The following is a 14527-nucleotide window of genomic DNA, read 5'->3' as shown; positions in this document are numbered from 1 at the left end:
TGCGGTATTGTGACGGACACTTTTGACACAATTCTGGGACCATTGGCATTTATACAGCGATCAGTGCTATAAAAATGCACTGATTACTGTTTAAATGTCACTGGCAGGGAGGGGGTTAACACTAGGGGGCAATAAAGGTGTTAAATGTGTGTCCCCCCAGTGTGTTCTAAATGTATGGGGATTGGACTGAGTATGAGAGGAGACATATTGCTGTTCCTAGGAACAAATGACATGTCTTCTCTCCTCTGACAGCACAGGGGTTTGTGTGTTTACATACAAATCCCCGTGCTGGAGATCGAGACTGCCCAGCCACGTGTATCGGGTCCCTCGCCGTGCAGCGCATGCCCCCTCTTGTGGCCGAAAAGGAGAAAGGACGTACCCGTACGGGATTTCGCCCGGGAGAGCCATTCTGCCGCAATATATCTGCGTGAGCCGGTCGGGAACCGGTTGAACATTGATTTTTGCACTGAAAACTCACTTCGGTTGATTTTTTAAAACTATCAGTAAAAAAATTGGTTCTGTCAGTAAATGTTTGGTGTTGTGTGATTAAAAGAATTGGCTCTGTAAGTACATTTTTTGTTGTGTCAGTAAATTTCACTTTGGGAGGTTGGCAACCCTGTGTTTGTCGGACATGAGATTATTGGCAAGATTAGGTATTGATCCCCCTTTTCTAACCATACGTGAGCAGAATTAGCTCATAGACCAGAATGCATCTGCGTTGCATATAGCCACCCAATGGCTTGCTTAAACCAATCCTGTTTGGTGTTAAGGGAAACCATGAGAATAAAGCTTATAGCACATGAAGACAGTATTATGTAAAGATTATCACCTGCCACCAGTGGCGGAACTACCGCCATAGCGATACACTTAGGCGCTATGGGGCCCGCAGCCGAGTGGGGCCTGCACAGGGCTGATCCCAGGCGGGAGCGCCAGGTGCAGTGCACCTGGGTGCCAGAGAGGTGGGGGCGCTGAATCGCCAGAGTGCTCCCCTCCCTCCTTGTCCAGAGGAGGCTCTCTCCACCCATCACCGCCGCTGCTGTGTTTCCTGCTGAAGCCCGTCGCCCCTCCCTTCTCCTGTCAAAGAAGGGGAGCAGCCGGAGATCGGAGCAGCTGTCTCTGTGTGGACAGAGACCAGCCGCGCAGTGACATCGCTTGGGGGGGCAGTCCGTGCCTGACACATGTTCTCCTCCGCCTCTCTGTGTCTAACTCCTGCCTGCTGTGATCTGTTCTCCACCCGGGCGGCGCGGCTGCACATTGTCCTCTTCTCTCCAGCTGCCGCCAGGAGTTTTTATGTACCCTAATGGGGGGGGGGGGTTTGTCCTGGTGAGGGGGTCTGTAATAATGGAGGGGGGTTTGTCCTGGGGGGTCTGTAATAATGGGGGGGTTTGTCCTGGTGGGGGGGTCTATAATAATGGAGGGGGGTTTGTCCTGGTGGGGGGGTCTGTAATAATGGAGGGGGGTTTGTCCTGGTGGGGGGGTCTGTAATAATGGAGGGGGTTTGTAATAATGGAGGGGGGTCTGTAATAACAGAGGGGGTTTGTCCTGGTAGGGGGATCTGTAATAATGGAGGGGGTCTGTAATATTGGAGCGGGGTTTGTCCTGGTGGGGGGGTCTGTAATAATGGAGGGGGGTTTGTCCTGGGGGGTCTGTAATAATGGAGGGGGGTTTGTCCTGGGGGGGTCTGTACTAATGGAGGGGGTGGTTTGTCCTGGGGGGTCTATACGGATGGAGGGAGGTCTGTACTGAGAAAGGTCTGTACTGAGGGAGGGGTTTATACTTAGTGAGGGGTCTGCACAGACGGAGGGGGGTTTATACTTAGTGAAGGGGCGTCTGTACTGAGGGGAAACTATAGTTGGTGGAGGGGGGTGACACCAACCCTAGTGACGCCACTGCAGCTGCGGGCTCTTCTTTCCCTCCTCCCTCTCCTCCTCGCGCGCTGCTGTACTAATAAGCGGCGCTTGCCAGCACAGCCGCCCACTATGTTTCTTCTCCCGCCTTCATATCAGCCAGGGAAGAAATAGAATACAAAAAGGAGCAGAGAAGACGATTGTGGGACATGTAGTCCCGAGCACTGGCAGCCCCACTGTAACGTGGAAACTGCAGCCCACACAGCATGCTCAGCTGAATGGGAGAGAGAGAGTGCCAGGAGCCTGGGGAAGCTTTCAGGGAAGTACACCCAGGACTCCAGAGGGAGAGGACAGTGCTGAGAGAATACCATCAGAGAGAGAACCCCACTGCCCTGCGCCACCAGAGGGAAAGCCACACAGCCCATGCCATCCCTGGCTGAGAAAGGAATGGAGTAATTGCCAGAATACAGATCTGGGTGCTACCCAGCGACGCCGCCACGGGCAATTCAGAGTCAGCTGACTCCTGATCAGAGGAACCGTTTCTGTATCGCTGGGTCAGGTGAGAGGGCTGATCAGCCATTATCTACTAACGTCCATAGGAACTGCAGTCTCTGACCATCTCCTGTACCATGTCTGCAGTCTCTGACCGTTTCTTGTACTATGTCTGCAGTCTCTGACCAGCTCCTGTACTATGACTGCAGTGTCTGGCCATCTCCTGTATTATGTCTGCAGTCTCTAACCATCTTCTGTACCATGTCTGCAGTCTCTGACCATCTCCTGTACTATGATTGCAGTCTCTGACCATCTCCTGTATTGTGTCTGCAGTCTCTGACCATCTCCTGTATTATGATTGCAGTCTCTGACCGTCTCTTGTATCATGTCTGCAGTTTCTGAACATCTCTTGTACCATGTCTGCAGTCTCTGACCGTCTCCTGTATTGTGTCTGCAGTCTCTGACCATCTCCTGTATTATGATTGCAGTCTCTGACCGTCTCTTGTATCATGTCTGCAGTCTCTGAACATCTCTTGTATCATGTCTGCAGTCTCTGACCATCTCCTGTACTATGATTGCAGTCTCTGATCGTCTCCTATACTGTGTCTCTCAAATTTGCTGCAGCATGATGAGTGGATGTGCTGAGTAGACGTTCTCCACTGTCCACTCTACTCCCCATCCCCCCAGGCTATGAGGCTTGTACCTCCTACACCTCTGGTCCCCCTACTCTGAATATCAGTGGGATAGGGTAACAAGGGATTCCTACAGATAAGATAGTAATAGCAATAAGGGGGGGGGAATGTAATAGGCTGCCTGGGGGTAGAGGGATAGAGGGATGCATGTTAAGGTATTGGGATAACAGTTTGGGTTACCCATTAGGTCAGGTCCGATATAATGGACTTGAGATCCTGCAGTATAGCAGGAAGACGGAGAGATTGACGGGTGAGGGTGCCCCCCACACTTGGATTTGTCTCCTGATTAATATGTATTTTTTGGGGTGGAATACTGAGGTGAGGGTGGGAGGATCTCATGATTTCCCAATTTCCCTTTTTTTTCCTCTCCCTCTCATTCCTCCCGGGCGCATCTGCAGAGAGCAAAGAGAGACAGCGGTTACCAGAGGAATAGTGTAGGTAGTAGGTCTACAAGTAATGGCAGGCCCAATAAAAGTGATATTGTATAATATAAGAGGTTTATGTTCACCCCAGAAAAAGGGTCATCTCTGGCAGCAGCTGCGTCATCATAGGGTAGACATGGCTTTCTTGCAAGAGACGCATTTTGTGAAGGGGTCAGTTCCAAATATGCCATTACATTTGTTTAATCAGTGGTACCATGCACCATCCCCAATTGCAAGGGGGGTGACAATAACCTTTAGAAGGACATGCCCAATGGTTTTAATAGCCTCACAGATGGACCCAGAAAGCTGTTTTCTTTTTGTAAAGGGAAGGTTGCATGGTTATTGTTATACAGTATCTCACACGAGTACACCCCTCACATTTTTGTAAATATTTCGTTATATCTTTTCATTTGACAACTCTGAAGAAATGACACTTTGCTACAATGTAAAGTAGTGAGTGTACAGCTTATATAACAGTGTATATTTGCTGTCCCCTCAAAATAACACACAGCCATTAATGTCTAAACTGCTGGCAACAAAAGTGAGTACACCCCTAAGTGAAAATGTCCAATTTGGGCTCAAAGTGCCAATATTTTGTGTGGCCACCATTATTTTCCAGCACTGCCTTAACCCCCTTGGTCATGGAGTTCACCAGAGATTAACAGGTTGCCACTGGAGTCCTCTTCCACTCCTCCATGATGACATCACGGAGCTGATGAATGTTAGAGACCTTGCGCTCCTCCGCCTTCCATTTGAGGTTGCCCCGCAGATGCTCATCAGGGTTTAGGTCTAGAGACATGCTTGGCCAGTCTATCACCTTTACCCTTAGCTTCTTTAGCAAGGCAGTAGTCGTCTTAGAGGTGTGTTTGGGGTCCTTTCATATGTTGGAATACTGCCCCGCGGCCCAGTCTCCGAAGAGAGGGGATCATGCTCTGCTTCAGTGTGTCACAGTACATGTTGGCATTCATGGTTCCCTCAATGAACTGTAGCTCCCCAGTGTCAGCAGCACTCATGCAGCCCCAGACCATGACACTTCCACCACTATGCTAGACTGTAGGCAAGACTCACTTGTCTTTGTACTCCTCACCTGGTTGCCGCCACACACACTCGACACCATTTGAACCAAATAAGTTTATCTTGGTCTCATCAGACCACAGGACATGGTTTTAGTAATCCATGTCCTTAGTCTGCTTGTCCTCAGCAAACTGTGGACTTTCTTGTGCATCATCTTTAGAAGAGGCTTCAATCTGGGACTACAGCCATGCAGACCAATTTGATGCAGTGTGCGGCGTATGGTCTGAGCATTGACATGCTGACCCCCAACCCCTTCAACCATGCTGGCAGCACTCATACGTCTATTTCCCAAAGACAACCTCTGGATAGGATGCTGAGCACGTGCACTCAACTTTCTTTGGTCGACCATGGCGAGGTCTGTTCTGAGTGGAACCTGTCCTGTTAAAACGCTGTATGGTCTTGGCCATCGTGCTGCATCTCTGTTTCAGGGTCTTGGCTATCTTCTTATAGCCTAGGCCATCTTTACATAAGAACAACAATTCTTTTTTCAGATCCTCAGAGAGTTCTTTGCCAAGAGGTGCCATGTTGAACTTCCAGTGACCAGTATGAGAGAGTGAGAGCGATAACACCAAATTTAACACACCTGTTCCCCATTCACACCTGAGACCTTGTAACACTAACGGGTCACATGACAGCGGGGAGGGAAAATGACTAATTGGGCCCAATTTGGATATTTTCACTTAGGGGTGTACTCACTTTTGTTGCCAGCAGTTTATACATTAATGGATGTGTAGAGTTATATTAAGGGTACAGCAAATTTACACTGTTAGACAAGCTGTACACTCACTACTTTACATTGTAGCAAAGTGTCATTTCTTTAGTGTTGTCACATGAAAAGATATACAAAATTTTTTACAAAAATGTGAGAGGTGTTTTCGCTTGTGAGATACTGTACATTTTCCTCAATTTACGCGCCAAATACAGGAACGGTCAATTTCCTTGTAAGAACTCTGAAGCTTTTGGAGAAGTTCAGAGAGGGATTTTTGATTCTGGGAGGGGATTTTAATCTTACCTTAGACCCAAGTAAAGATACGTCAACGGGTAAAACCCCTATATCTTTTAAAGCGTTAAAACATCTAAAACAACATTTGCGCTCCTTGCATCTGGTGGATGGATGGTGTGTGACATAATGGGAATAAGGACTATAGCTATTATTCTAAAGTACATGGCACCTATTCTCGTCTAGACCTTTTCCTAGTGGACCAGTTTTACTTGGAAAGGATTCGCTCATTCACTATAGAATCAATAACAATTTCAGACCATGCCCCTATAACTGTGACCTTTTCACCAGTTTCTGCAGGCCACCTAGAAAGGACTTAGTGGCTAAATTAATCATTACTGGATGATAACAATAGTGGAGGCATTGTCTCATAAGATTCAAACATATTTTGAAATGAATGTGCCGAGAGAAGTATCTGAGCAGGCTGTATGGGAAGCCCATAAATCAGTGATTAGGGGCGAACTGATAGCGCATGGGTCGCGGATCAAAAAAGAAAAACAAAAAGAGATAGTAGATCTGCTGGAAGAGATTGAGTTGGAGATTAAACATAAAAGACAGTTAGATCCAGCAGATGTTCAGCAACTGGAAATCCTGTGGTGCAAGTTGGTGCAGTGTATGGATCAGAAAACGAAAAATAAGTATAGATTTTATGCTCATCGGTCCTACGAACAAGGCAATAAAAGTGGTCGGTTATTAGTCAGACAGCTGAAAAAACAACAAGACTCCAGACATGTTCATAATCTAATAGTTCATAATAAAAAGATAATGGAAACTCAGGCAATAGCGGCAGAGTTCCATAAATTCTATGGGGCCCTATACAACATTTAGGCTGGTTCCTTGAATGGCAGAGAGGAACAGCGGAAATTGCAGATTAGAGAATACATAGAAGGCAATATCGAACCTGTCGATAGGTAAAAGTCCAGGGCCTGATGGGTTTACAAACTTATATTATAAGAAATGTATTTCTAGATTAGGGGTCCCAATATGTAGTTATTTCCAATTTGATCAATACTTCAAATCCATTACCCCCAGAAGCTCTATTGGCATATATCACGATACTCCCTAAACCAGGGAAAGACCCCCAACACTGCGCTAACTACAGACCCATCTCCCTGTTAAATTCCGACACTAAGTTGTTAGCCAAAATTTTGGCTTAGATTACAGGACCATATAGTGAAGCTTGTTCACCCTGATCAAATGTGCTTTATGAAGGGCCGTGAGGCTAGGGATAACAGCATCCTGGCCTTACACATCCTTCATTGGATGCAACATGGCCCTGATAAAGCCCAGAGAGTGACATTGTCAATGGATGCCGAAAAGGCTTTTGACAGGGTGAACTGGGCATTTATGATTGAAGTGTTGAGGGGGATGGGTCTGGGTGATTGCATAATGGGTTGGATATCGGCATTATATGCGACACCGAGAGCGAGGGTGAAAGTGAATGGCACATTATAGGACTATTTTCAAATACGCAACGGTATGAGACAAGGGTGTCCATTGTCTCCGTTGCTGTTTGCTATAACACTGGAGCTCTTTCTTTGTAGAGTGAGGAAAAATACTGAAATCTTGGGGATACATATTGGACCTGATGAACATAAAGTTTCGGCGTATGCCAATGACTTATTATTTTACCTCTCTTCCCCGCAGACATCATTACTGGCCCTGATGACAGAGGTATATAAATTTGGAATTTTATCTAATTTCAAAATCAATTTTGAGATTTCTGGAAGGGTGAGTGCTATAAAGATGAGTATACTGCCTAAAATAATTTACACTCTACACACAGTGCCAATTATACTCCCACAGAGCTTTTTCAAAACTATACGGAAGGCTTTTATACCATTTATATGGAATGAGAAATGGCCCAGATTGGCCCATGACATTCTATGCAGAGGTAAATCTGAAGGAGGAATGGGATTACCAGACGTAGCCTTATATTATAGGGCAATGTCTTTGGTGAGGATTTTGAACTGGTGCCATGACTCCTCGAATAAAATATGGGTCTCTTTAGAACAGATAATGGCAGGTAGGAAGTTGGTGGGAATTCCTTGGATCCCGAGTGTAGAGAGAGGTTTTTCAAAATGGACATCACCTTTAACTCAAAGTACTTTGGCAACCTGGGATAAATTAAATCAACTGGGATATTATGCCCCCCGGATATCACCCCTGACCCCACTGGAGGGATACCCATGGTTCCCTCCAGGAGAAGAGGTGGGATCTTTGGGAGCATGGGGGAGGGATGGAGACACGACATGTGGCAAATTTGCCCCACATAGAATGCTAGCCCCCCTCCCGGATTTGGCATTAAGGCTGGGAAAGGTGCCTATGCTGGAGTGGAGATACCATGAATTGGTGTGTTTTTTCAATAAGCTGAAACCATTAATGAGGTCATTAAATTTCTAGCCAGGTGGTATCGGACTCCAGTAAAGCTGGCACAGATGTACCTGAACGCAGATGCTAGGTGCTGGAGGGGGTGTGGGCAAAAGGGTACTTATCTCCATCTATGGTGGTCCTGCCCCAGGATTAAGGTATTTTAGGAAGAGCTTGCTCCATGGATAGAGTGGTTGTCCTCTCGACCCATGGAATTAACGCCCTTAAATTTTCTATTTCATTGGACACCAACATCTATTAGATCATATAAGAAAAGTATTACTCCACATCTATTAAATGCAGCCAAATTGTTAATACCAAGGCTATGGAAACAGACTAGAATTCCAACTCTGTTGGACTGGAAGAGAGAGGTCAATTCAATAATGGAGGCTGAAAGATGGGTACATGTGATTAAAGATAGAAAGGAAAAATTCAGGGCAATATGGGCAAGCTGGGAACAATGCTCTATGGAGATCGTGTAGAGTAATAATATATAAAGTCGTGTGGTATCTGGGCTTGCCCCTGGGGGGGGGGGGGGGGGGGGCGAGAGGAGAGGGCTTTTTTTTTCCCTTTCACCTCCCTTTCCCCCCTCTTTCTTCCATTTCTCTAGGGGATATAGGTAGGGGGAAGGAGTGATGCACTTGATGTTGAGGAAGGTGGGATTTAATAATGGGAAGAGGGGATAGAGCACATAGGGGGGGAAGGGTAAAGGAAGATGGGTATATAGGATGGGGGGTAGAAGGGGTAGATGTGGTTAAAGGAAGATGAGGTGTATTATTACTATAGATAGGTACGGGGTGGATCATGGCTTATAGAAGCCTTTTTTTTTTTTTTTGCGGGGGGGGATTGGGAAGTAGATAAAGATGTGTTGACTTTTTTGTGATAAATATAAATATGTTATGAAGGTTGTTTTAATGAACATGTCAAATTTAAAAAAAATGTAATAATAAGAAAAATGTCTACAGTCTCTGACCATCTCCTTTATTATGTCTGCAGTCTCTGACCATCTCCTGTACTATGTCTGCAGTCTCTGATCATCTCTTGTATCATGTCTGCAGTCTTTGACCGTCTCCTGTACTATGTCTGGGGGCTCTTTTTAACAGAAGCCCTCTCTGTGTGCATCAGAGAGACTCCCCTCCAGGTCTCATTAGTGCACGCTCTTCCTGTATTTTCTTTATTGTTAAAAGATCATGGGAGGATCCCAGGGTAACGAAGACTTCTTAGGGGAGCATCTCTGTGTTTGAGTTGTTGCCATAGAAACATTTGTAAAGGGGAGGGGTTGGTAAGATGACCACGCCCAAGTGGGGGCCAAAAATATTTCTGCACCCAGGCGTCTGTGACCCTAGGATCGGCCCTGGGCCCGCAGTAGGGTGCCCACGTGTCCCAGATTTCCCAGGATTGTCCCTCAATTCAGATTTGTGTCCCAGGCACCTTCATTCTGGGAAAATAAAGTGTCCCAGAATGAAATAAGGGCACAAAGCCACCCTGATAAACACTGCCAAACTGGTTGCTAGGGCCGCCCCGCCTCGTGTCTAGCAACCGGTGATGTCATTGGCAGAGTCAGTCAGAGGCTGAGTGTCGCGAGGGCCGCCTTTCCCAGAGCTGCCCTGTGCAGCGCTCCGAGTCCACCCACCTCCTCTCCTTCTCCGCCTCCAGCCACAGCAGCAAAGAGAGCAGGAGCCAAAGCCCAGTCCAGAGTGAGCATCTGTATCTCCTCCTCCAGCGGCATTCTGCGGTGCAGATCCACGGCAGCCTGTGCCCAGTCCCAGCCAGCCCCGGGGCCGACTCCCACTGCCTGCAGTGCATTGCCCGCAGCCAGACTTCTCTCCTCCTCCTCCAGCCCGCGAGGGCCCCCCAGCCAACTTCCAGGTTTGTAATGTATTAGTAGGTGTGTGCTCACTATTCTATGAGAAGAACATGCATGCTGAGCTCAGTGGAGTCCCTGCTGCTGGCCTATTCGTGCACTAAATGTACAATTATTCAACTAGGTGTATGTTACATGTAACATTGTATAACAGTTAATATAATAATACCATATGTAAAGTTCATTTTTTTGTGGGGGGGGGCTGTTTGCAGGGGGGGCCCCATACAACATTTTGCTATGGGGCCCTGTGATTTCTAGTTACGCCCGTGCCTGACACCAGTTTTTTTATTTTTCAGTTCATTGGAAATGAGCTGCATAAATGAATTTATTACATGAATACAAAAGCTGTTTCAGTCATTCATAACTGTATGTAAGAGTTCATCCTATGAATTATTGTAGAGCAAGTTTGGAAAACATAGTATAGATAGAAAGTAATAGTTCTCACTGCAAACGATATTCTTGAACCTTTTTAAAGAATGGTCAGCGTGCTGAAGGGCAGAAGAACCTCTGGCAGAAACATAAAAAGAACAAGCAGCGCCAAATCTAAGTGCAGCAATAAGTTAACATGTTTAACCCCTTCCCGAGCGGCGCACGCTGATGTACGTCGGTAGAATGGCATGGCTGGGCAAATGGACTTACAGGTACGTCCATTTGAATTTCCCGCCGTGCCATTGCGTGCGAGCGCCAGCCGGGAACTCCGTGAGTCAGGTCACGGGTCCCGCAGATTCGATCGCTGCGGGGATACCCGCTATCGCCTCACGTAGAGGACGAACGTGGAGATGCTGATGTAAACAGCATCTCCCCGTTCTGCCTAGTGACAAGTGTCACTGATCACAGCTCCCTGTATTCGGGAGCAGTGATCAGTGTAGTGACACTGCTAGCCCATCCCCCCTACAGTTAGTAATCACTCCCTAGGACATACTTAACCCCTCCCCACCCCCTAGTGGTTAACCCCTTCACTGCCAGTGTCATTTATGCAGGAATCAATGCATTTTTATAGCACTGATTGCTGTATAAATGACAATGGTCCCAAAAATGTGTCAAAAATGTCCGACATGTCTGCCATAATGTTGCAGTCACAATAAAAATCGCTGATCGTAATAAAAAAAAATATTAATAAAAATGCCATAAAACTATCCCCTATTTTGTAAACGCTATAACTTTTGCACAAACCAAACACTTATTGCGATTTTTCTTAACCAAAAATATGTAGAAGAATACGATCGGCCTAAACTGAGGTAAAAAAATGTTTTTTTATATATTTTTGGGGGATATTTATTATAGCAAAATGTTAAAAATAATGCGTTTTTTTCAAAATTGTCGCTCTTATTTTGTTTATAGCGCAAACAATAAAAATCGCAGAGGCAATCAATTACCACCAAAAGAAAGCTCTATTTGTGGGGAAAAAAGGACGTCAACTTTGTTTGGGAGACACGTCGCACAACCGCGCAATTGTTAGTTAAAGCGATGCAGTGCCGAATCGCAAAAAAAAAGCTCTGGTCAGCAAGGGGGTAAAATCTTCCGGGGCTGAAGCGGTTAATGTAAGGTAATGAACTTACTCAAAGCAGGGTAAAAGCAGGCACATCTTTAGTCAGTCAGATAGGCAACAGGATCCAAGTTCAAACATCCAGATAGTGTTGCAGGATCTATCTCGGCAGTGCCGGTGGTCTCCGGTGTGACAACGGACGCCGAGATAGATCCTGCAACACTATCTGGATGTTCGAACTTGGATCCTGTCGCCTATCTGACTCTTTGACTAAAGATGTGCCTGCTTTTACCCTGCTTTGAGTAAGTGCATTACCTTACATTAAACATGTTAACTTATTGCTGCACTAAGATTTGGAGCTGCTTGTTCTTTTTAAATTAAAAGAATACTCATATCTTCCTCCACCATGTCTTATATTAAACTCCTGAATGTGTAACTTTGTCACGCCACTCCAACTCAACTGTAAATTTCCACAGCGTGAGTGATTATAAAAAAAATACCACCACCACATTTGAATTAAAGGCTTACCTGAAAGCTGGATCTCAGAGCATAGAGGTCAGTATAAACAAGAGTATGGTACAATCCCCATCCAGGATTCACGAATGGACCACACCCATCACTTTCGGATCAAAACTTTGATGTACACAAAACAAAGAAAACAATCCAGTAGTACAGATCATTCAGGGATGTTTTATTAAAAAGCACATATAAAATGCTTCCACTAACAATGAACAAGCTGTTACCTGTATAGCCTGTGGCATATGTGATGATGTCAGTGCCATCAACTGAAAAATTAAAAAAGCATATCCTCTCATAAGTGTGTACTTTCCTTAGTCCATGGCACTTAGTGTGGATCCTGTCTGTTCCCTCTGCTATCTGCAGGAGTCACTTCTGACTTGGAGATGGCCACCCCCAGCACACAGCAGGTGATTGATAGCCTTAGATGTCCATGTTTTCCAGTAAGACTGTATAAAAGGGGTGTGTTCTTTCCCTCCACTCAGGTCTTAAATTACACGCAGCTCTGTGCTGTGCAATGTGTGACATAAGATCCCTGCCTCATAGAATCTGAGAAATCTGTGTACTTTTGAAGGCTGTAGAGGCGAGAAGGCTGCAGATAAACAGGTAAAGCTTACGTAGGAGGATTTAATTGATCACTGTGTATCACCTGAGGTTAATCACTTACATACAGTTTTTTTTTTATCACTTTAACCCCTTGTTTTTTTCTCCAGAGTCCCTAAATAGTATAGGAAACCAGTGGCTGCAGGGACATTTTAACCATTAGACCCCTTTCACACGGAGGCGTTTGTCAGGCGTGTTTGGGCTAAAAACAGCGCCTGTAAAGTGCCTGAAAAAAACCTTCCCTGCAGTTAGTGTGAAAGCCCGAGTGCTTTCACACTGGGGTGGTGCGCTGGCAGGACGTTTAAAAAATGTCCTGCAAGCAGCATCTGTGGGGAGGTGGAGCAGTGTATAACGCTCCTGTCTATTGAAATGAATGGGCCCTGCTGCCAAATCGCCTGCAAAGCGCTTCGGCAGTGGCGCTACATGGACGCATTTAACCCTTTATTTGGCTGCTAGCGGGGGTTAAATGCGCCCTGCTAGCGGCCGAATAGCGCCTCTAAAATTGCGGTAAAGTGCCGCTAAAACTAACAGCGTTTTACCGTCAACATCCACCCCAGTGTGAAAGCAGCCTTGGGCACTTATTGGCTCATACCTATGGTGGGACAAGCACAACATTTACAGTTTAGGATTATTTTTTTATAGATAGATTATCGGCCATTCAAATGATTGGAGATCGCAAACCCAGAAGGAAGACCAGGTGAGGATGAAAGCCCTGTTTAGCGGTGACCACACTCCGCTGGACAGCTAGCTTCGTTTTAGAGGCAAGACTTTCATAATGTGCTAGAATGTGATGCACACTAGCACATTATGACATTAACTTGCAGGTGAACTGTATTTTAATTTTTTTTTATATATAGACTTTAAGCCAATAGTTGAGTTGACACTGCTGTGCTTTCAGGGAATGTAGCCTGGCAATAACCTAAATGGCATACCACAGAGACCTGCCCCCACCACAAAAGCATTTATAGAAGGGGCAGAATGCCACTAGAGAAATATAGCAGCTGGATGATTACCTGTGCACATGTAAACATATCCTATAGACACTCAGATAAGTACTTTGTAAATTGTACGTGATAGCCATTTTATAAATGCAAAACCGAAAACAAAACCAAACACCTTTTTTTTTGGAAAATTGTTTATTTTTCAACACCTTTTTTATCACAAAATTAAATTAGTTTTTGCATGTAAAGGACATATCAATAGTTATTAAAATTATGATCAGTAGTTTTAAAGCAAAAAATTCTATAAACATTTCATTCTTATCAGCACATTATTATATAGTAGTTTTACATGCAGTTTTTAATTTATAGCTGAATTTTATGGCACTGTTCATAGGCCCCTCATCTGTATGTAACCTGTCTAGAAATTATACAAATCATCTTTAAATCTACTTTTTGTCCATCAGATTTCCCATAAACCTGTACATAATTTTTATGCCCCTATTTATACAAAGTTGCACAGCTTTGCTCTGCACTTTGATGCAAAGGCTGCATTATTAAGTATAATAAATGCCACTGCATAACTAATTTTAAAAATGAACCTAAATATGGTCCAACAGGGTATAATCCCAAAATGTAACACGTTAGAAAATGTAGTAGGGTGGGACTTTAACCACTTAAGGACCGAGCCTCTTTTTGACACTTCTTGTTTACAAGTTAAAATCAAACTTTTTTGCTTGAAAATTACTTCCCCCAATTTATATATATACATACATATATTTATTTTTATTTTTTTTCCAGACAACCTAGAGACCATATTTACGCAGCAGTCTTACAAGTGAATTTTTCGGGGAAAAAACACATTTTTTGACTTAAAAAATAAAAAACAATAAAATTAGCCCAATTCTTTTTTAAGGTGTGAAAGATAATCTTGCGCTGAGTAAATTGATACCAAACATGTCATGCTTTGAAATTGCGCCCGCTGATGGAATGGTGACAAACTTTCACCCTTAAAATCTCCATAGGCGACGTTTAAAAATGTCTACAGGTTTCATGTTTAAACTTACAGAGGTGGTCTAGTGCTAGCATTATTGCGCTCGCTCTACCGATCGGGACGATACCTATGTGTGGTTTGAAAACTGTTTTCATATGCGGGAACGACTTGCGTATGCGTTCACTTCTGTACGCAAGCTATTTATTTTACTTTTTATTTTATTTTTTTA

At 44.8% G+C, this 14527-nt stretch overlaps 1 long non-coding RNA gene across 1 annotated transcript in view; it reads right to left on the bottom strand.

Annotated features, from left to right (window-relative positions):
• LOC141144764 (uncharacterized) overlaps positions 1–11937 on the bottom strand; it is a 131271-nt gene extending 119334 nt beyond the window's left edge. Inside the window, exon 1 of the long non-coding RNA XR_012244461.1 lies at positions 11776–11937. This is a non-coding gene — a long non-coding RNA (uncharacterized lncRNA). The remainder of the gene's footprint in view (positions 1–11775) is intronic.
• Positions 11938–14527: the final 2590 nt, after the last annotated feature.

The sequence above is a fragment of the Aquarana catesbeiana genome, linkage group LG05, assembly GCF_042186555.1.
Source record: "Aquarana catesbeiana isolate 2022-GZ linkage group LG05, ASM4218655v1, whole genome shotgun sequence".
In the NCBI taxonomy this organism is placed as follows: domain Eukaryota; kingdom Metazoa; phylum Chordata; class Amphibia; order Anura; family Ranidae; genus Aquarana; species Aquarana catesbeiana.
The sequence above is the reverse complement of the archived record's forward strand: the minus strand, read 5'-3'. Positions and strand labels throughout refer to the sequence as shown.